Source organism: Odocoileus virginianus, chromosome X, assembly GCF_023699985.2.
Source record: "Odocoileus virginianus isolate 20LAN1187 ecotype Illinois chromosome X, Ovbor_1.2, whole genome shotgun sequence".
Lineage (NCBI taxonomy): Eukaryota > Metazoa > Chordata > Mammalia > Artiodactyla > Cervidae > Odocoileus > Odocoileus virginianus.
In genome coordinates, this window is record NC_069708.1 from 32,012,054 (window position 1) to 32,032,662 (window position 20,609).

At 40.1% G+C, this 20,609-nt stretch overlaps 1 long non-coding RNA gene across 3 annotated transcripts in view; it reads left to right on the forward strand.

Annotated features, from left to right (window-relative positions):
- Positions 1-2,342: 2,342 nt before the first annotated feature.
- The window catches only part of LOC139033171 (uncharacterized), a 55,959-nt gene continuing 37,692 nt past the window's right edge, over positions 2,343-20,609 (forward strand). The window contains exons 1-3 of one of the 3 annotated variants that reach the window (XR_011485794.1): positions 2,343-4,160; positions 4,422-4,549; positions 15,333-15,714. This is a non-coding gene — a long non-coding RNA (uncharacterized lncRNA). Of the gene's footprint in view, positions 4,161-4,421; positions 4,550-5,543; positions 6,145-15,332; positions 15,715-20,609 lie in introns of those variants that run through there. The other 2 variants (XR_011485795.1, XR_011485793.1) reach the window with 2 other exon arrangements.

Sequence of the window (20,609 nt, forward strand, 5' to 3'; positions counted from 1 at the left end):
TTCAGTTATACATATATCCATTCTTTTTCAGATTATTTCCCACTATAAGTTATTATAAAATATTGAGTAGGTCCTTGTTGATTATTTTATATGTAGTAATGTATATATATTCATCTCATATTCCTAATTTATCCCTCCTCTGCCCTTTTGTCTTTGGTAGCTGTAAATTTTTTTTCTATGTCTGTGGGTCTATTTCTATTCTGTAAATAAGTTCATTTGTATTTTTTAAATTTATTTATTTTAATTGAAGGCTAATTACAATATTGTAGTGGTTTTGCCATACGTTGACATGAGTCAGCCATGGGTGTGCATGTGTCCCTCACCCTGAACCCCCTCCCACCTCCCTCCCCATCCCATCCCTCAAGGTCATCCCAGTGCACCGGCCCTGAGCGCCCTGTCTCATGCATCGAACTTGGACTAGTGATCTATTTCACATATGGTAATACACATGTTTCAATGCTATCTCTCAAATCATCCCACCCTTGCCTTCTCCCACAGAGTCCAAAAGTCTGTTCTTTACATCTGTGTCTCTTTTGCTGTCTCGCATATAGGGTCATCATTACCATCTTTCTAAACACCATATATATGCGTTAATATACTGTATTGGTTTTTTTCTTTCTGACTTACTTCACTCTGTATAATAGGCTCCAGTTTCATCCACCTCATTAGAACTGATTCAAATGCATTCTTTTTAATAGCTGAGTAATATTCCATTGTGTATATGTACCACAGCTTTTTTATCCATTCACATTTGTATTTTAAAGCTTTCACATATAAGTGATATCATATGATATTTGTCTTTGTTTACTTCACTTAATATGATAATCTCTAGTTGCATCCATGTTGCTGCAAATGGTAATTTCATTCTTTTTTTCTTTTTATGGCTGAATAGTATTCCATTGTATATATGTACCATATCTCCTGAGTATAAGGGAAATATATTATCTCACACAGCATGAAGTCCTGAGAGGGGCAGTTCCAAAGTTCATTACCACTGACATAATCAAAAACAAGATGGCTATAGCAGCTCCTGGAATCACAGCTTCACTTAATAACATCCAAAAACCTTGTGTCCCAGGTTTTTAAAAACTTCTTGTTTAAAAAAAATTTAGGACTTCCCTGGTGGTCCAGTGATTAAGAAACTGACTTCCAGTGCAGGGAACGCAGGTTCAATCCTTGATCAGGGAACTAAGATCCCACATGCCATGGGGCAACTAAGCCTGTGAGGCACAACTAGAGGGAGAAGCCTACACCCTGCAAGGAAGAGCCTATGGGCCATAGCTAAGACCTGATGCAGCCAAATTAATTAGTTTTTTTTTACTTCAAACATATAATAAAATTGGCTCTTTCTTTTGGTATACAGTTCTGTAAGCTATAGTACATGTAAATACCACAGTAGTCAGTATACAGAAGAGTTCTACTACCCACCAAAACTCAACTCATGTTATCCCTTTGCCACATTTTCCCTTCATTCCTAACTTCTGGCAACTGCTGATGTACCTTTGTCCTTATAATTTTGACTTTTCAAGAATACCATGTAAACGGAACCATACATTGTATAACATTTTGAGATTGACTTTCACTTAGCATAATAACTTTAAGGTCCATTAAATTTATTGTGTATATTAATGACTTTTTTTTGCTATAGTAATAGTACTACATTGTGTGGACTTAGCATTGTTTTCTTATTTCTTTCTCCACTGAAGGATATTTGGGTTGTTCTAGTTTTTGGCAATTGTGAATAAGACACTCATGAACATTTGGGTTTAGGTATTTGCATGAACTTGGGTTTGCATGAACTTAAGTTTCGTTTCACTACCAATGTGGTTCTCAAGTGGGGGCTATTTTGCAATCCCAACGGATATCTGACAGTGTTTGGAGACGTTTTGATTGTCTCATCTTGGTGGAAGGGGGTGCTACTTGCATCTACTGGAATGCACAAATTAGGGATGCTGCTAAACATCCTCCAAAGGATAGAACAAACTGCTCCCCACCACCCAATCAAGAATTAGCTGGCTGGAGATGTCAGTAGTGCCAGGGTTGAGAAATCCTGGTCTAGGGTAAGTGCTCAGGAGTTTGTTTGCTGGGTCATATGATGAGTGTCTGTTTGTAAGAAATAACCAAACTCTAGACTGGTTGTGCCATCTTACATTCCTGCCAGTATTATAGGAGAGTTGCAGCTGTTCTTGCATTCATGGATCACAGCCTTGTGGTGAAGGGGCTTGCATAACTCAATGACGCTATGAGCCATGTCATACAGGGCCATCCAAGACAAATGGGTCATAGTGAAGAGTTACTACAAAACGTGGTCCACTGGAGAAGGAAATGGCAACCCACTCCAGTATTCTTGCTGTGAGAACCCTATGAATAGTATGAAAACACAAAAATATATGACACCAGAATATAAGCCCCACAAGTAGGAAGGTGTCCAATATGCTCCTGGGGAAGAGGGGAGAGCAATTACTAATAGCTCCAGAAAGAATGAAGTGGCTGGGCCAAAGTGGAAATTACACTCTGCTGGAGATATGTCTGTGGTCAAAGTAAAGTCTGATGCTGTAAAGAACAATATTGCATAGGAACCTGCCTAGGATATTGCATAGGAATAGTTAGATCCATGTATCAACCCAGCTCACTAGCAGAAAGTATAGGGATTAAAGAAGCCACATGGTCCTGGGTAAACAGTGATACCATCACAGCTCTGTTCCTTACTGGCTAGGTGACCTTGGGCTACTTATTTTTCTGTGTCTGTTTCCTCATCTAAAAACTGGAACAATGATATTTACTTCATAGAATTACTTGTTACCCGAGTAAATACATGTAAAGTACTAATTACACCTGGCACATGATAAATTGTTTCTATTTATTGATTACTTATTTGGCTGCATTGAGTCTTAGCTGAGGCACGTGGGATCTTTCCTTGTGGCACAGAGGCTTCTCTCTAGTTGTGGTGCACAGGTTTAGTTGCCCCAGGGCATGTGGGATCTTAGGTCCCTGACCAGGGATCAAACCCAATCTCCTGCATTGGAAGGCATATTCTTAACCACTGGACCACCAGGGAAGTTGCCATTAGTTTTTTTATTTGAAAACAAGAGAGGATACATAGAATAGGTGAGAGTTTTGAAAAAGCCAAAAGGGGGTCCTTTCCTCCCAAAAAAGGCATTGCTACAAACCTCAGGGATCCTGCTAGGGAATGTCTCCTGACTCACAAAAAAAGATGTTGTCCAGGGGTTACCCCACCTCCCAATTATGATGTTTTTGCAAGACATACTATTCTGCTTTTATCTCTTTTTCTGAAAAACACCTCTACTGAAACCTTGTAGTTTCAGTACTTAAAAGTGAGAAGCACTGGGCTATCAAAGGAAGGTTTCTCTCCAGGTTTCTGGAGTGTGACACACATGGTACTCTAGAGGTGTATGAAAGAGAGAGTACTAAGGGTAAAACTACTAAGACCTGGCTAGAAATTTCTCAGTTCTGCCAAGAACTGGCCCTGTAAATGGGTTTTTGTGATGTTTCTTCCTCCCACCCTTTAGTAATGGTTTCTAGTTCTTGATCATGTTGTAGGTTCAGAATTCAGTCTCTTTACAGGCTTCTCTTGGCCATCATTAGGAGAAAGTAACAAATTCTGCACTTCAAACCAAAGAAAATATAAGACAACACAGGCAATATTGTCAAGCTGGCAGCCAAGTTTGTGATAGAAAGGAGTCAGAGGGGAAGGAAGCAGGATGAGACAGCCTGACCACAATGCTCAGACACAGCTGGGATCTGGATGAAGATGAAGCACACCCAGTCCATATGTGCAATTCTAGACATTTTGGCTAGAATTTCTCTCAATGCAGGGCTTGAACCAGCAGAGTAACCCCAAGAGCTCCCAGGGGGGAAGAAATCTGGAGAAACTTGTGGTGGGCAGAAGGTGAAATCTTCTCACTAAAAATGTTTGTTTCATAACACATGTCAAGCAGGATTTGAAACTCCCTTAGATCCTGGAAAAAAAAAAAGAGATCCAAAGAGGAAGAAAATGCTTTTAGCTTGGTCACATGTCCTAAGAGCTCAGCAATCATCTTGAGGTTTTGAAGATTCCCAAGAGAAAAGTTCCTCATTTTAGAGAAAATCTGACTACAGAAAGATGAGCAACAGGAATATGTACCAAGAGCTTCTCACAGGTATGTTGTTTTCCTTGACCCTTGGTTGCATCCCAGCAATATACAGGGGATTATGGGAAGAAATCCTTCCCAGGATGGTAGCAAGAGATAGATAGCAGTATTAGAGACTGGAGAATCAAGAAAATAATGTTTTCTTCAAAGTAATTCATTCACAAATTCCACTATAGATAGTGGTATTACATGGAGGTGGCATAGCATTTCTTTTCATATCACTAAACAAGCCTTATTTCCTACTGCTTAAACCTTTCCACCTGTACCCAGTGACCTAAGAAGCTCTAAGAATTTGGGATCTGGAGAGATATCTGCACTCCCGTGTTCACTGCAGTACTATTCACAATGGCAAACATCTGGAAATGTCCAACAGCGGATGAATGGATAAAGAAAATGTGGTATGTATATGCAGGGAATGAAACTCATCCATAAAAAATAACAATATGGATACACTTTGAGGGCACTATGCTAAGTGAAATAAGTCAGGGAAAGACAAATACTGTATGAGCTCGCTCTTATGTGGAATCTAAAAAACCAAACTCATAGAAACAGAGGTCAGATTTGTGGTTGCCAGAAGCAGGAGGTGGGGGTAGGGCAATTGGGTGAAGGTGTTCAAAAGGTACAAGCTTCCAGTTATAAGATAAATAAGTTCTGGGGATCTAATGTACAGCATGATGACTATAACTAAAAGTACCATTTTGTATATTTGAAAATTGCTAAAAATAGTAGGCCTTGACAGTTCTGTTCACAAGGAAAAAAATTTTGTAACTATGTGAGGTGATGGATTTTAGCTAAGCTTATTGTGATAATCATTTTTCAACATATACAAATATCACATCATTGTGTTGTATACCTTACTCTTACACAATTTTATGTGTCAATTATATAACAATATAACAATAAAACTGGAATAAAAGAATTTGGGATCCCCAAGTACATCCTAAATTAGGTGCTGCTGTAACTACTGGGCAGAATAGGCTTTCTAACTTTTCACAGTCCTTTAAAAATGCACTTGTTAGTCTAATAAACTCACTAAGATTACATATGCAAGTTTAGAGCTAATTTTCATCTTGACTACCACAGTGATTCTTGACTGGGTTTCACCACACCTCAGAAGTATCAAGAGTAAGCATTTAAAAGAAAAGAATAGAATCCAAGATACCATTCTGGGCCCATGTCACCCACAGTCCCTTCAGCAGTACTTGGAGAGCAGGTGTCAAGATCTGTTTGCACCACCTGTGCTGAGGTGGTAAGAGCATTGGAGTGGAGGTCAAGAGGACTGGATTTGTTATATTTATTTATTGAAGTATAGCTGATTTGCAATGTTGTATTAGTTTCTGGTGTACAGTAAAGTGATTCAGTTATACATATACATATTATTTTCCATTATAGGTTATTACAAAATGTTGAATATTGAAAAGAATCGGACATGACTGACCAACTGAACTGAACTGAACTGAATTCCAAACTAGCTTTTCTGGGTGTCAGGCCCATAGACTCCTTAAAGTAGAGCATGCAGTGTGGATCATCTCCGCTCTCATCTCCCCTATCCTCAGCTGAATTTTCATGTCATAATGCTGTCAAGAAACTTCCAAGAATAGAAATAAAAGCATCCACTCTTTTCAATTTCACAGAGAAGGCATAGAATATTAAAAAATAATAGTAATAACAAGATATGAACAGTTTAATTTGTGGCAGACCTTCAGCCAATACTGTTAGAATGGATGTTTGCCGATGAGTTCAGTTCAGTCGTTCAGTCGTGTCCAACTCTTTGCGACCCCATGAATCACAGCACGCCAGGCCTCCCTGTCCATCACCAACTTCCGGAGTTTACTCCAACTCATGCCCATCGAGTCAGTGATGCCATCCAGCCATCTCATCTTCTGTCGTCCCCTTCTCCTCCTGCCCCCAACCCCTCCCAGCATCAGGGTCTTTTCCAAGGAGTCAACTCTTCTCATGAGGTGGCCAAAGTATTGGAGTTACAGCTTCAGCATCAGTCCTTCCAATGAACACCCAGGACTGATCTCCTTTAGGATGGACTGGTTGGATCTCCTTGCTGTCCAAGGGACTCTCAAGAGTCTTCTCTAACACCACAGTTCAAAAGCATCAATTTTTCGGCAGTCAGCTTTCTTCACAGTCCAACTCTCATATCCATACATGACCACTGGAAAAACCATAGTCTTGACCAGACAGACCTTTGTTGGCAAAGTAATGTCTCTGCTTTTTAATATGCTGTCTAGGTTGGTCATAACTTTCCTTCCAAGGAGTAAGTGTCTTTTAATTTCATGGCTGCATTCACCATCTGCAGTGATTTTGGAGCCCAGAAAAATAAAGCCAGCCACTGTTTCCACTGCTTCCCCATATATTTCCCATGAAGTGATGGGACCAGATGCCATGATCTTAGTTTTCTGAATGTTGAGTTTTAAGTCAACTTTTTCACTCTCCTCTTTCACTTTCATCAAGGGACTTTTTAGTTCCTCTTCGCTTTCTGCCATAAAGGTGGTGTCATCTGCATATCTGAGGTTATTCATATTTCTCCCAGCAATCTTGATTACAGCTTGTGCTTCTTCCAGCCCAGCATTTCTCATGATGTACTCTGCATATAAGTTAAATAAGCAAGGTGACAATATACAACCTTGACATACTCCTTTTCCTATTTGGAACCAGTCTGTTGTTCCATGTCCAGTTCTAACTGTTGCTTCCTGACTTGCATACAGGTTTCTCCAGAGGCAGGTCAGGTGGTCTGGTATTCCCATATCTTTCAGAATTTTTCCACAGTTTATTGTGATCCACACAGTCAAAGGCTTTGGCATAGTCAATAAAGCAGAAATAGATGTTTTTCTGGAACTCTCTTGCTTTTTTGATGATCCAGCGGATATTGGCAATTTGATCTCTGATTCCTCTGCCTTTTCTAAAACTACCATAGTTTGGCCGCAGGTAGATAACAGGAAGGGAACACAGCTCCACCCAGCAACAGAAAATTGGATTAAAGATTTACTGAGCATGGCCCTGCCCATCAGAACAAGACCCAGTTTCCCTCTGTCAGTCTCTCCCATCAGGAAGCTTCCATAAGCCTCTTAGCCTTTTCCATCAGAGGGCAGACAGACTGAAAACCACAATCACAAAAAACCAACCAATCTGATCACATGCACCACAGCCTTCTCTAATTCAGTGAAACTGTGAGCCATGCTGTGTAGGGCCACCCAAGACGGATGGGTCATGGTGGAGAGCTCTGACAAACGTGGTCCACTGAAGAAGGGAATAGCGAACCACTTCAGTACTCTTGCCTTGATAACCACATGAACAGTATGAAAAGGCAAAAAGATATGACACTGAAAGATGAACTCCCCAAGTCGGTAGGTGCCCAACATGCTACTGGAGATCAGTGGAAAACTAACTACAGAAAGAATGAAGAGACAGAGCCAAAGCCGAAACAACACCCAGTTGTGGATGTGACTGGAGATGGAAGTAAATTCCAATGCTGTAAAGAGCAATATTGCATAGGAACTTGGAATGTTAGGTCCATGAATCAAGGCAATTGGAAGTGGTCAAACAGGAGATGGCAAGAATGAACATCAACATTTCAGGAATCAGCAAACTAAAATGGACTGGAATGGGTGAATTTAACTCAGATGACCATTATATCTACTACTGTGGGCAAGAATCCCTTAGAAAAAATGGAATAGCCATAATAGTCAACAAAAGAGTTTGAAATGTAGTACTTGGATGCAATCTCAAAAACAACAGAATGATCTCTGTTTGTTTCCATGGCAAACAATTCAATATCACAGTAATCCAAGTCTATGCCCCAACCAATAATGCTGAAGAAGCTGAAGTTGAACGGTTCTATGAAGACCTACAAGACCTTCTAGAACTAACACACAAAAAAGATGTCCTTTTCATTATAGGGGACTGGAATGCAAAAGTAGAAAGTAAAGAAATACCTAGAATAACAGGTAAATTTGGCCTTGGAATACAGAATGAAGCAGGGCAAAGGCTAACAGAGTTTTGCCAAGAGAACACACTGGTCATAGCAAACAAACTCTTCCAACAACACAAGAGAAGACTCTACATGGACATTACCAGATGGTCAACACCGATATCAGATTGATTATATTCTTTGCAGCCAAAGATGGAGAAGCTCTATACAGTTTGCAAAAACAAGACCGGGAGCTGACTGTGGCTCAGATCATGAACCCCTTATTGCCAAATTCAGACTGAAATTGAAGAAAGTAGGGAAAACCTCTAGACCATTCAGGGGTGACCTAAATCAAATCCCTTATGATTATACAGTGAAAGTGAAAAATAGATTCGAGGGATTAGATCTGAGAGACAGAGTGCCTGAAGAACTATGGATGGAGGTTCGTGACACTGTACAGGAGACAGGGATCAAGACCATCCCCAAAAAGAAGAAATGCAAAAAAGCAAAATGACTGTCTGAGGAGGCCTTACAAATAGCTGTGAAAAGAAGAGAAGTGAAAAGCAAAGGAGAAAAGCAAAGACATACCTATTTGAATGCAGAGTTCCAAAGAATAGCAAGGAGAGATAAGAAAGCCTTCCTCAGTGATCCATGCAAAGAAATAGAGGAAAACAATAGAATGGGAAAGACTAGAGATCTCTTCAAGAAAATTAGAGATACCAAGGGAACATTTCATGCAAAGACCGGTTCGATCAACGACAGAAATGGCATGGACCTAACAGAAGCAGAAGATATTAAGAAGAGGTGGCAAGAATACACAGAAGAACTATACAAAAAAGATCTACACAACCCAGATAATCACAATGGTATGATCACTCACCTAGAGCCAGACATCCTGGAATGTAAAGTCAAGTGGGACTTAGGAAGCATCATTACAAACAAAGCTAGAGGAGGTGATGGAATTCCAGTTGAGCTATTTCAAATGCTAAAAGATATTGCTGTGAAAGTGCTGCAGTCAATATGTCAGCAAATTTGGAAAACTCAGCAGTGGCCACAGGACTGGAAAAGGTCAGTTTTCATTCCAATCCCAAAGAAGGGCAATGCCAAAGAATGCTCAAACTACCGCACAATTGGTCTCATCTCACATGCTAGCAAAATAATGTTCAAAATTCTCCAAGCCAGGCTTCAACAGTACATGAATCATGAACTTCCAGATGTTCAAGCTGGATGTAGAAAAGGCAGAAGAACCAGAGATCAAATTGCCAACATCTGTTAGATCGTTGAAAAAGCAAGAGAGTTCCAGAAAGACATCTACTTAGGCTTTATTGACTATGCCAAAGCCTTTGACTGTGTGGATCACAACAGACTGTGGAAAATTCTTAAAGAAATGGGAGTACCGGAACACCTTACCTGCCTCTTGGGAAATCTGTATGCACATCAAGAAGCAACAGTTAGAACTGGACATGGAACAACAGACTGGTTCCGAATCAGGAAAGGAGTACGTCAGGGCTGTATATTGTCACCCTGCTTATTTCACTTATATGCAGAGTACATCATGAGAAATGCTGGGCTGGAGGAAGCACAAGCTGTAATCAAGATTGCCGGGAGAAATATCAATAACCTCAGATATGCAGATCACACCACCCTTATGTCAGAAAGCAAAAAGAACTAAAAAGCCTCTTGATGAAAGTGAAAGAGAAGAGTGAAAAGTTGGCTTAAAACTCAATATTCAGAAAACTAAGATCATGGCATCTGGTCCCATCACTTCGTGGCAAATAGAAACAGTGGAAACATGGGAAACAGTGACAGACTTTATTTGGGGGGCTCCAAAATCACTGCAGATGGTGACTGCAGTCATGAAATTAAAAGACTCTTGCTCCTTGGAAGAAAAGCTATGACTAACCTAGACAGCATATTAAAAAGCAGAGACATTACTTTGCCAGCATAGGTCCGTCTGGTCAAAACTATGGTTTTTCCAGTAGTAATGTAAGAATGTGAGAATTGGACTAGAAAGAAAGCTGAGAAGAATTGATGCTTTTGAACTGTGGTGTTGGAGAAGACTCTTGAGAGTCCCTTGAACTGCAAGGAGATCCAGTCAGTCCATCCTAAAGGAAATCAGTTCTGAATATTCATTGGAAGGACTGATGCTGAAGCTGAAACTTCAATACTTTGGCCACCTGATGCAAAGAACTGATTCAGTTGAAGAGACTCTGATGCTGGGAAAGATTGAAGGTGGGCGGAGAAGGGGACAACAGAGGCTGAGATGGTTGGATGGCATCACTGACTCAGTGACCATGAGTTGGAGTAAACTCCAGGAGTTGGTGATGGACAGGGAAGCCTGACGTCCTGTAGTCCATGGGGTCGCAAAGAGTCAGACATAACTGAGCAACTGAACTGAATTGAGCAAGGTATGTTGTTTTGTTGTGTATTCATTAGCTCTGGGCTTAAAGAAAGCTTAAAGAAACAAATAGATTGTTGCCATAATAACTCAGAGCTTAAGAAAAAAAAAGTCTTATGTGACTAAGAGGAAAGAATGTAGGAAATAAAAAAAAAATGTTTTTCCCTTTCTCCTCCTCAAGGGCCCCAGACCCTTTTCTCCTCTCCGAAGGCCCCAGACTCCTTATCAGCCTACCTATGAATTAACTCTGTCAGAAGAACACAGGGCAGGGGTAAAAGCAATGGGGTCTTCAGCCTTGGCAAAGAACCTCAAGAATTCTCCTGAGGCATGATAATCCTTGTAAATGTGACAAGATTTGTCTTCCATTCTCAGACTTATGCTTATCTCCTGCTAGAAAATGTCTTGATTTATCTGCACAGTGATTTACTTCCCCAAGTTGCTCTGTTTTAGGTGAGCCCCAATGAGATTATGATGTCAGAGACTGCTGTTCCCTGCTGGGCCAGCCCTGCCCTTCTGGATCTAGGAGTTGTTAGGGGGAAATTTTACATTACAAAGCAGATGGCTTGAGGTGCATGAATGTGTGATTAGCCCAGGAGATCTTGGCAGTGTTGTGAGCTGATTGTTTTCTGTAGTGATACACAGAGTAGGTAGAGATTGACTTGATAACCAAGGGTTTGGGCTGGTTCAATTTTCCTCAGCACTTGTTTGGTACAAGGATCACCTGAGGAAGAGGCCATGAGAACTGCTTGAATCGAGGCCAAATTCAGATAAAGAGGCAATGCCAGTTGCATGCCAGTTGCTCACAGGAGTGTGGTCCCTGGACCAGTAACACCACCATCTGGGAACTTGAGGAAAATTCAAATTCTTGGGCCCCTCTCCAGACCAAATGAATCTAAAACTCTGGGAGTGGGGCCAGCAATCCATGTTTTAAAAAGCCATTCAGGTGATTCTGACTCATGTTCAAACTTGAAAACTATAGGATTAAGGGCTTCTCATCCCTGGCTGCACAACTGAGGCATTTGTTTAAAATACAGAATTTGGAGTGGGGCTCAGAAAATCCGTTTTTAATCCCTGCATGATACTGTTGCTCAGGCAGGATTGAGAACCACAAGTGCATTCTATCCTTAAGAACAAGTTTCTCGGGATTGTACAGAGTTTTTGTCATGGGCTTTCCAATCCATTGTCTGGACTATAGGTTGTAGGATTAGATAGCATTTCCTGGCTCAGGGCCTGTCTCTGTGATGGAATCAAGGCCTAGGCAGAGTGAATCCTGTGTTTCTTGGTAAGGAAGCTAGAGTGCCTCTGCCCATTGGTCCCCTCTCTTCTTCCTTAAAGGTCTAGAAAAAGCCATTTGCCATATAGGGTTCCTGTATAGAGGCCTAGAATAAGACGTTCTCCAGAAAATAGGGACTGGGGCCAGTGGTTGCTAAAATACAGCTAATGTAAAGTCCATGAATGTTCTTCATTTTAAACTGGACATCTCTAGTCCCTTCATTTCTTTCATTATCCCCCCCATTACTCCCAACCCCCTTAGTCACAAAGTCTTATGACCTCAGATCGGGCACTTCTTTTGCTTTCATTTCTCCTTTTTTCATTTCATTTCTTCTTTTCATTTCATTAGTGGAACTAATGCCTGTCATCACTCAAAACATGAAGGGGGCAGGCAGGGCTGAGAGAAGGACCACCCACATTTGACAATGTATTAAATGCACAGTACAATGAAACCACCTCCATTACACAGTGAAATTTTTGTAGGGAAAAGTCCGAACTCATCATACTTGTTTAAAAAGTGGTTTTCAGGGGTAAAAATTATTTCATACATGTAACTATTGAATCCTGGAGCAGCAGTGAGATAATATGAACTTCTGTTTGAAGTTAAGTCGGTCTATTATTTTACATCTTCTCTTGGCTTACTGTTATAATACAGGTGTATAGAAACAGAGTAATGTTTACATACATGTGGGGGAACGCATGTTGCACAGGGGCCAATATGGTTACATTAATTGAGGATCTATGTCATTTTATTTATAATCACCATATTTGATCCTTTCAATAATCTTATAAGAGTCTTACTTTCTTCTACAGAAAAGACTTTACTTATATGACCTGATTCCCAAAGGAGACACAATGTCAGGCAGGATTTGAACGCAGTTATGTCTGATTTGCGGAAGCTTTTTTCCTTTTTCAGTCACCAGACTTGCTGTCATTTCCCTAAGCTTCAGAGTAATGTGGTTGTTTAAGAAGCAAGCCAGGGTGAAGTGAACCCTTACTGATAGGTTTAGATCCAGGGGAGGTATAAGATTTGTTCCAGATGATTGAACAAGCTAAGACCAAAATCTAAGTTTTCTGACTGACTGTCAAACCAGAAAGTGCACCTTATGTCCAAAAGATAAACAATCCCTTCTTGCTTGCTTGCAACTGCAATGCCAACATGCCCGAGACATCAAGAAAGGTGCTAGATTGTCCTTACTACTCCCTAGGTTCTGAAATAGCATCCTGACATTTCAGATTGACAAAAGAAGGTCCTTGGAGATCTGCTCAAAAGGCAAGCATGATATGAGAGTCACATTATCAGATATATATATATATATATGTGTGTGTGTGTGTATATATGTGTGTGTGTGTGTATATATATATATATATATGCATCACATATAACTGGAGTTGGGAGGTCAGCCTTCTTTTGGGCTATATTTTGGTCAAGACTTTTAAAATCTTCAAAATATATGCTACTTTGGAATGCAAAATATATGTTATTATATATATATATATACACACACACACACACACTATCTCTCTATATAAAACTTTTGTCTCTCTCTCTATATATATATATGTGTGTGTGCACATACACAAAGTGAAGGGGCAGAAAATTTATTGAAAAAAACATTTGTATGTTTTTTACTTTGTGCCAGGTGCTGGTACTTGCCATATATTAACTCATTTAATCTTTAGTAACTTTCTGTGGAAGGGACAATTATTGTCCCAGTTTTACAGATGAAGAAATTGAGACTCTGAGAAATTAAATATTTGCCCAAGTCCAGAAAGTCAATAGTCAGGAGTTAAACTTTGGCAGTCTGGTTCCAGACTTCATACTCTCAGTCACTGTATTGTATTGCCTCTCAAGACTGCAAGCAAATTTCTAAAACAATAGACTCCAAGTTGGAAAGGTCACTAAAGGACTTTCAGTCCAACCTTCCAACCAACACAAGAATCCCCTCTGTGTACTTCCTGCCCTGCTTGAACATTTTCAATACCTGGAGCTTAGTATCTCAAAGGTCCAATATGGACCATCTCTGACTGTTGAGAAGTTTATCTTTAAAATGAACTGATCAACTCAGTGCAAATAAGCTGAGCCAAAAGTATGTTTAAACCACTCTATTTTGTATATACAAAGATAAGGAAAATATAGTCCTCGTCCCTTACAGATTCTTAAGAAAGACAAACATGCATACAATGGCAGAATGTGGTACCTGCCATAATATAAATACTATAAAATTTATATTACATGCTATAACATATGTAATATAATACAAATAAAATAAATATGATATGCTGGAGTAGAGAAGAGGTGAAACCAATTCCAAAGATGGGAGTTAGGGAAGGCATCATAGAGATGGTAAGAACTAAGCTCTATCTTGAAGTTTGGGTAAGATTTCAGCAAGCCCAATTGAGGCAGAAGGGCAAGAAAGAAACATCAAATAAGTATGGAAGTGCTTTCTTTTGACCACCCTTCAGATAGCTGATGACATCAGATGATGCTCTGGGTCTGCCTACCTCTGTTCCCTCAGTTGTTTAGCTTTTCAATTTACTGTTTAAGAACTTGGGTACTGGGTTTGGATCCTAGTTCTGTCACTCATTACCAGGGCCATATTGTGACTTTCATGGGCCCTAGATGCCTTTACTTTGTGGGCCCTTTCCGTTAAAGAAAAAAACTATAAAAATTAGACTTTTCAACTGTGTTGGTACAAAGACAAATATATTATGTATTAAAACATTTCCTTCAACCTGAAAGTTCATTTTTTATCTGATTTGAAAAAAGACAATAACATTTTTATGGACTCCTGAATGTATCTACTTGTATAGATACATTGTAGATACAGTGACTACTTAGCGCTAGACCCTGTATCTACTTGTGCCTAACTGATAAGTCAGTCTTGTTCATTACCTTTATGATCTGGGGATACATATTTAAACTCTCAGAGACTCAGCTTCCTCATTCACAAAATGGGAATAATGATATAACACCTATATTACAAGGTGGTAATAAGGATTAAGCGAGGTCTTGCATGACAAATATTAGGACACACTAAATGGCACTAATAAATATTAGCTATACATGCTTTTGAACTGTGGTGTTGGAGAAGACTCTTGAGAATCCCTTGGACTGCAAGGAGATCCAACCAGTCCATCCTAAAGGAGATCAGTCCTGGGTGTTTATTGGAAGGACTGATGCTGAAGCTGTAACTCCAATACTTTGGCCACCTCATGCGAAGAGTTGACTCCTTGGAAAAGACCCTGATGCTGGGAGGGATTGGGGGCAGGAGGAGAAGGGGATGACAGAGGATGAGATGGCTGGATGGTGTCACTGACTCGATGGACATGAGTTTGAGTAAACTCCGGGAGTTGGTGATGGACAGGGAGGCCTGGTGTGCTGCAATTCATGTTCGCAAAGAGTCGGACATGACTGAGCGACTGAACTGAACTGAACTGATACATATGCAGGGTAACCATAAAATTTATCATTCAACCTGAATACTTTGGAGAGTGGGAGGGGATAATAATTGAATGGAATGACAGCAATAGGCATAAACCGAGACATAATGGTCACTATATATAATGACTCTCTCTCTCTCTCTCTAAGATTCCCAGGTGGCTCAGTGGTCAAGAATCCGCCTACCAATGTAGGAGATGCAAGAGACACAGGTTTAGTCCCTGGGTTGTGAAGATCCCCTGGAGAAGGAAATGGCGACCCACTCCAGTATTCTTGCCAGGACAAGCCCACAGACTGAGAAGCCTGGTGGGCTACAGTCCATGCAATCACAAAGAGTCAAGACACAACTGAAGTGACTTATCACACACACATACATTCTTTTACCAATACCTTAACTATCTTGGCATTCAGCTCCCTCTTAGTCATATTTATTCTATCCTTTCCAACTTGAAAATGTTGATTGCTGTTGTTTTGACTTGGAAGCTATAAATAAAATATAATTGAGTGGTCTGGGTTTCTCTTTGTTATCTTAGATATGTTGTTTTATTATTTTTAAATTTTATTTTTATTTTTTGACTGGGCTGGATCTTCATTGCTGTGCATGAGCTTTCTCTAGTTGTGGTTAGTGGGAGTTACTCTCTAGTTGCAGTGTGCTGGCTTATTGTGGTGGCTTCTCTTGTTACAGAGCATGGGCGTTGGGGAGTGCAGGCTTCAGTAGTTGCAACTTGTGGGCTCAGTAGTTAGTGAAGACTCAGTAGTTGTGGCACATGGGCTTCGTTGCCCAGCACCATATGCAATCTTCCTGGACCAGGGGTCGAACCAATGACCCCTGCATTGGCAGGTAGATTCTCAACCACTGGACTACCAGGGAAGTCCAAGTGTGTTATCTTATATTCAAGGGGACCAGATGTTGCAGTCTGCTACAGTTCAATTAGCGCCTATTGTGTTAAATGCCACTTTCACTTTCAAAAGTGTCCTAATTCAGTTGATAAATTATATCTAGTCATCTTTTTTATGTCATGTTCCTTTTTCTTTCTGTTCAGAACATAACTGAAGAATTCCTTAAGTTGTCCTGTTATCCCCAGTATATCTTATTTTATAGGCATGTTTCTTTTTTACATTTATCCTAGCTAGGTACTGTGTACTATAGCTTGTCTTCACTTCTAGAAAGTCCAATAAAAAGGAATAAATTTAAACTGCAGAGAATAAGGCTGGAAGATCAGGACTATAAGGAACCACTAAACAAATACTTGTATATGTAAACTGAGAAGGTTGTGGACTCTCCTTCCCTGGACCTTGACAAACTGGCTCAGAATTCATCTATTGTGTATTATGTATGCAGAGGCCTGTTTGATGGTCTTTGGAAGTCCCTCCCAGTCCTGAAATTCTCTACTTTTTAAAAAAAATATTTATTTATTTATTTGACTGCATCTAGTCTTAGTTGCTTCTCTCTGGAGGTAGCATGCAGGCTTGGTTCCCCACAGCACATGGAATCTTAGTTCCCCTACCAGGGATCAAACCCACATCCCTTTCACTGCAAGGCAGATCCTTAATGACTGGGCCACCAGGGAAGTCCCTCTAACTACTTTTTAAAGCTAGATTAGCAATAAAGGTCAGTGAGCTATATCTGGAGCTAGGATCAGCAGATGATTGATCCCAGGATGGATTAAGCCATAGGGCAAGAAAATCTCTGTTGGGAAAGGAGCAGATTAATGGCAGTCTAGATACCTCTTAGTGAAATTTCTGGGTCCATCTATCTAAAGCTGGTTCCTAACCTCATCCACAGAAGTCAAGGGCAGTGTAGCCTGTACCCTATTCTGCCTGAGTCATACTTCTACTCCTCATTTTTCCATTTAAGAGCACCTGGCTTATGGGGGAAGGAGGAGGGAAGGGATAGTTAGGGAGTTTGAAATGGACATGTACACACTGCTATATTTAAATAGATAACCAACAAAGACCTATTGTATAGCACTGGGAATTCTGCTTGATATTATGTGGCAGTCTGGTTGGGAGGGGAGTTTGAGGGAGAATGGATACATGTATATGTATGGCTGAATCCCTTCACAACTTGAAACTATCACATGTTTGTTAATTGGCTATACCTCAATACAAAATAAAAAGTTTTTTAAAAATACAAAAAGAAAAAGAGCAGCCAGCTTAGCTTCTGGCATGGGAGAGGCCAGAGTGCCCAAAGCCCCATCTGCTCTGAAAGTTCCCTAGTGACTGGAGACTAAGTAAACCACAGTTTTCTGAATCAGCCTCTTGCATAACTTTGTTATTTAAGGTCAAACTTTTCCAGTGTTAGTGAGTTACAGCTTCCCTCCCAACCCCCATGCCACCTCCACTTTCATTTCCAACTCCACCAAGTGCTGGTTCCTGTTGCCCAAGCAAAATAATGCTTCTATGGAGTACACAGTAGCCTTCAGTCCCCTCTTGGGTTTTGCTGAAATGGTCCAGGAATTCAGACATGGTTCTACTCCCACCCCACCCACCGGCATGGTCAAGAGGATATTTACAGCCCCTTAGCAACACAGAATATTTCTTCCTATGCCCCTCTCCACTGGGTTCCTTGGCCCCTCTGTTCAGTTCTGCTTTTCTCCAGGAGGAGCTCCAGTTGATGGGTAACATACCAAGAGACCACAGGCTGACCAGAAGCCTGGTTGCTCAGTGCTCTGCAACAAGCTTTTGGCCTGAGTTACAATGGATATTAGGCCACTGATTGACTTCTAGATTATAGATGAGGAAACCAAGACTGAAGCAAGTATATAACTTGAGCATAGCTGGTAAGTGACAGAGCTGGAACTTAAGCCAGATTTTCCAGATTTCAAAGCTGAGTCTACTTCTAGTCATGTCAGCCCAAGAACTTCCCACCTCTTTTTCTTACTTCCCAGGAATGAGATGGGTTGAGACGATAAGGTGCTCCCTGTAAGATTTTTAAATGGGTTTTAGAGAATGCAAAGGCTTCAGGCTTCTTAGGGTCCAGGCAATGTGCAATCAATTAGCAATCTGTCTTGCTGAGAGATGCACTGGAAATCAACTTGTATTAGGCTTGTATAAACTGTTAAAATTAGGTCCTCTTATGGTATGGTCTTGGCACAGAATCAAAGCACAAATCCAACTTCAACAACTTTTTCTTAAAATCTTTTCTGTAGATTTTCTTTAAGATACATGGCTTTACATAGCATGTCAAACAGTAAGGCTTGATAAAATTCCCCTTTCTTGTCTGTCTCCACAGCCACAGTTCAAATCTCTTTTTGCCCCTTCCTCTTTACTCTTTCTTTCCCACTCCATGTTGCTGTCTCTACTTCTTCCTTCTCAACACAAGTAAAAATGTGTTCTCTTTGCCTTCAGGCTTCTAGGACACAGGTAACGCCCTGGGACATCTAATCTGTCTCTTGCTCTGTATGTTTTTCTGCTGCAGGGAGCAGCCCCACTCTTCATGCTGGTGAATACTGAATTCTGGTTTCCTTTTTATTAAACCTGTGTGACATAGAAATGATCATTATGTTATGCAAATCCTGAAAAACTGATGATATTATCAATGAACATAATGTTCTTACTATTTCAGACCCAAAAACACTTAAACATGTCTTTTATAGTCTTCTTGTATCTGAGATATCAAAAAAACCTTGTTGTTCAATCACTCAGTCATGTCTGACTCTTTGTGATCCCATGGACTGCGGTACATCAGGCTTCCCTGTCCTTCACCATCTCCTGGAGTTTGCTAAAACTCCTGTCCATTGAGTCAGTGATGCCACCCAACTATCTTGTCCTCTGCTGTCCCCTTCTCTTCCTTCCTTCAATCTTTCCCAGCATTAGGATCTTCTCTACTGAACTGGCTCTTTGTAACAGGTAGCCAAAGTATTGGAGCTTCAGTTTCCGCATCAGTCCTTCCAATGAATATGCAGAGTTGATTTCCTTTACGATTGACTGGTTTGATCTCCCTGCAGTCCAAGGGACTCTCAATAGTCTTCTCCAACATCACAGTTCAAAAGCATCAATTCTTTGACGTTCAGCCTTCTTTATGGTCCAACTCTCCCATCTGTACACGACTACTGGAAAAACCATAGCTTTGACTATACAGACCTTTGTTGGCAAAGTGATGTCTCTGCTTTTTAATACGCTGTCTATGTTTGTCATAGCTTTTCTTCCAAGGTGCGTGCTCTTTTAATTTCATGGCTGTAGTTATCATCTGCAGTGACTTTGGAGCCCAAGAAAATAAAGTCTGTCAGTGTTTTCATTTATTCCCCATCTATCTGCCATGAAATGATGAGACCAGATGCCATGATCTTCGTTTTTTGAATGTTGATTTTTAAGCCAGCTTTTTCACTCTCTTCTTTCACTTCCATCAAGAGGCTCTTTAGTTCCTCTTCATTTTCTTCCAAAATGGTGGTATCATCTGCATATCTGAAGTTATTGATATTTCTCCTGCCAATCTTGATTCCAGCTTGTGCTTCATCCAGCCCAGCATTTTGCATGATGTACTCTGCATAGAAGTTAAATAAGTAGGGTGACAACATACAGCCTTGCAAAATTTCTTTCCTAATTTTGAGCCTGTCTGTTGTTCCATGTCTGGTTCTAACTGTTGCTTCTTGACCTACATACAGGTTTTGCAGGAGGCAAGTAAGGTGGTCTGGTATTCCCATCTCTTTAAGAATTTTCCACAGTTTGTTGTGATCCACACAGTCAAAGGCTTTAGAGTAGTCAATGAAGCAAAAGTAAATGTTTTTTTGGAATTCTCTTGCTTTTGCTAAGATGCAACAGTTGGCAAACCCTAAGTTCCTGCTTATCAAGAATTGACATTTATTAAGCACATATGATCTTCCAGGCCCTGTGCTAGCCAATTTCACCCATGTTATCATATGTAAATTTTGCTATGTGTGGTGTGGATTTTTAACTCATTTTACAAATGTTCCAGAACTAAAGTTCTCAAGGATTAAGTCCAGTGTTACACAGAGCAAATGTTGGAATCTGATTCTGAAACCCATATCCTTTCCACTGTATCAAATTACCTCTTATAGGAGAAGTGAGATGAAACAATAATAATAAGTTACTTTATGCCTAAATATATTTGAGAATGTTTTCTAATTCTACTCTGTAATTATTAAACATATATTTGCCACTGAATAAAGACAATTTAATGATAGACAAGTTTTGTGTTCTCTACACCATAAATCATAAAGTATAAAGCTAGTACATGTTTTTGTTATAAATGCTTGACTAATCTACAGATATGCTATCTTTTTAATAAAAAAAAGATTATTAAGTTTTCCCTTTTGGAAAAAGTTTTCTAAACCTTTTGGTCAATGGAGATTTTGCTGAGAATATGATTGGATCAGCATTAAATATATGTCATGTGGCAATGATATTGTTAGGAAAGAATTATCCCTTTGTTTCCTTTTACTGTTCTTATCTTAAAGGAAACCC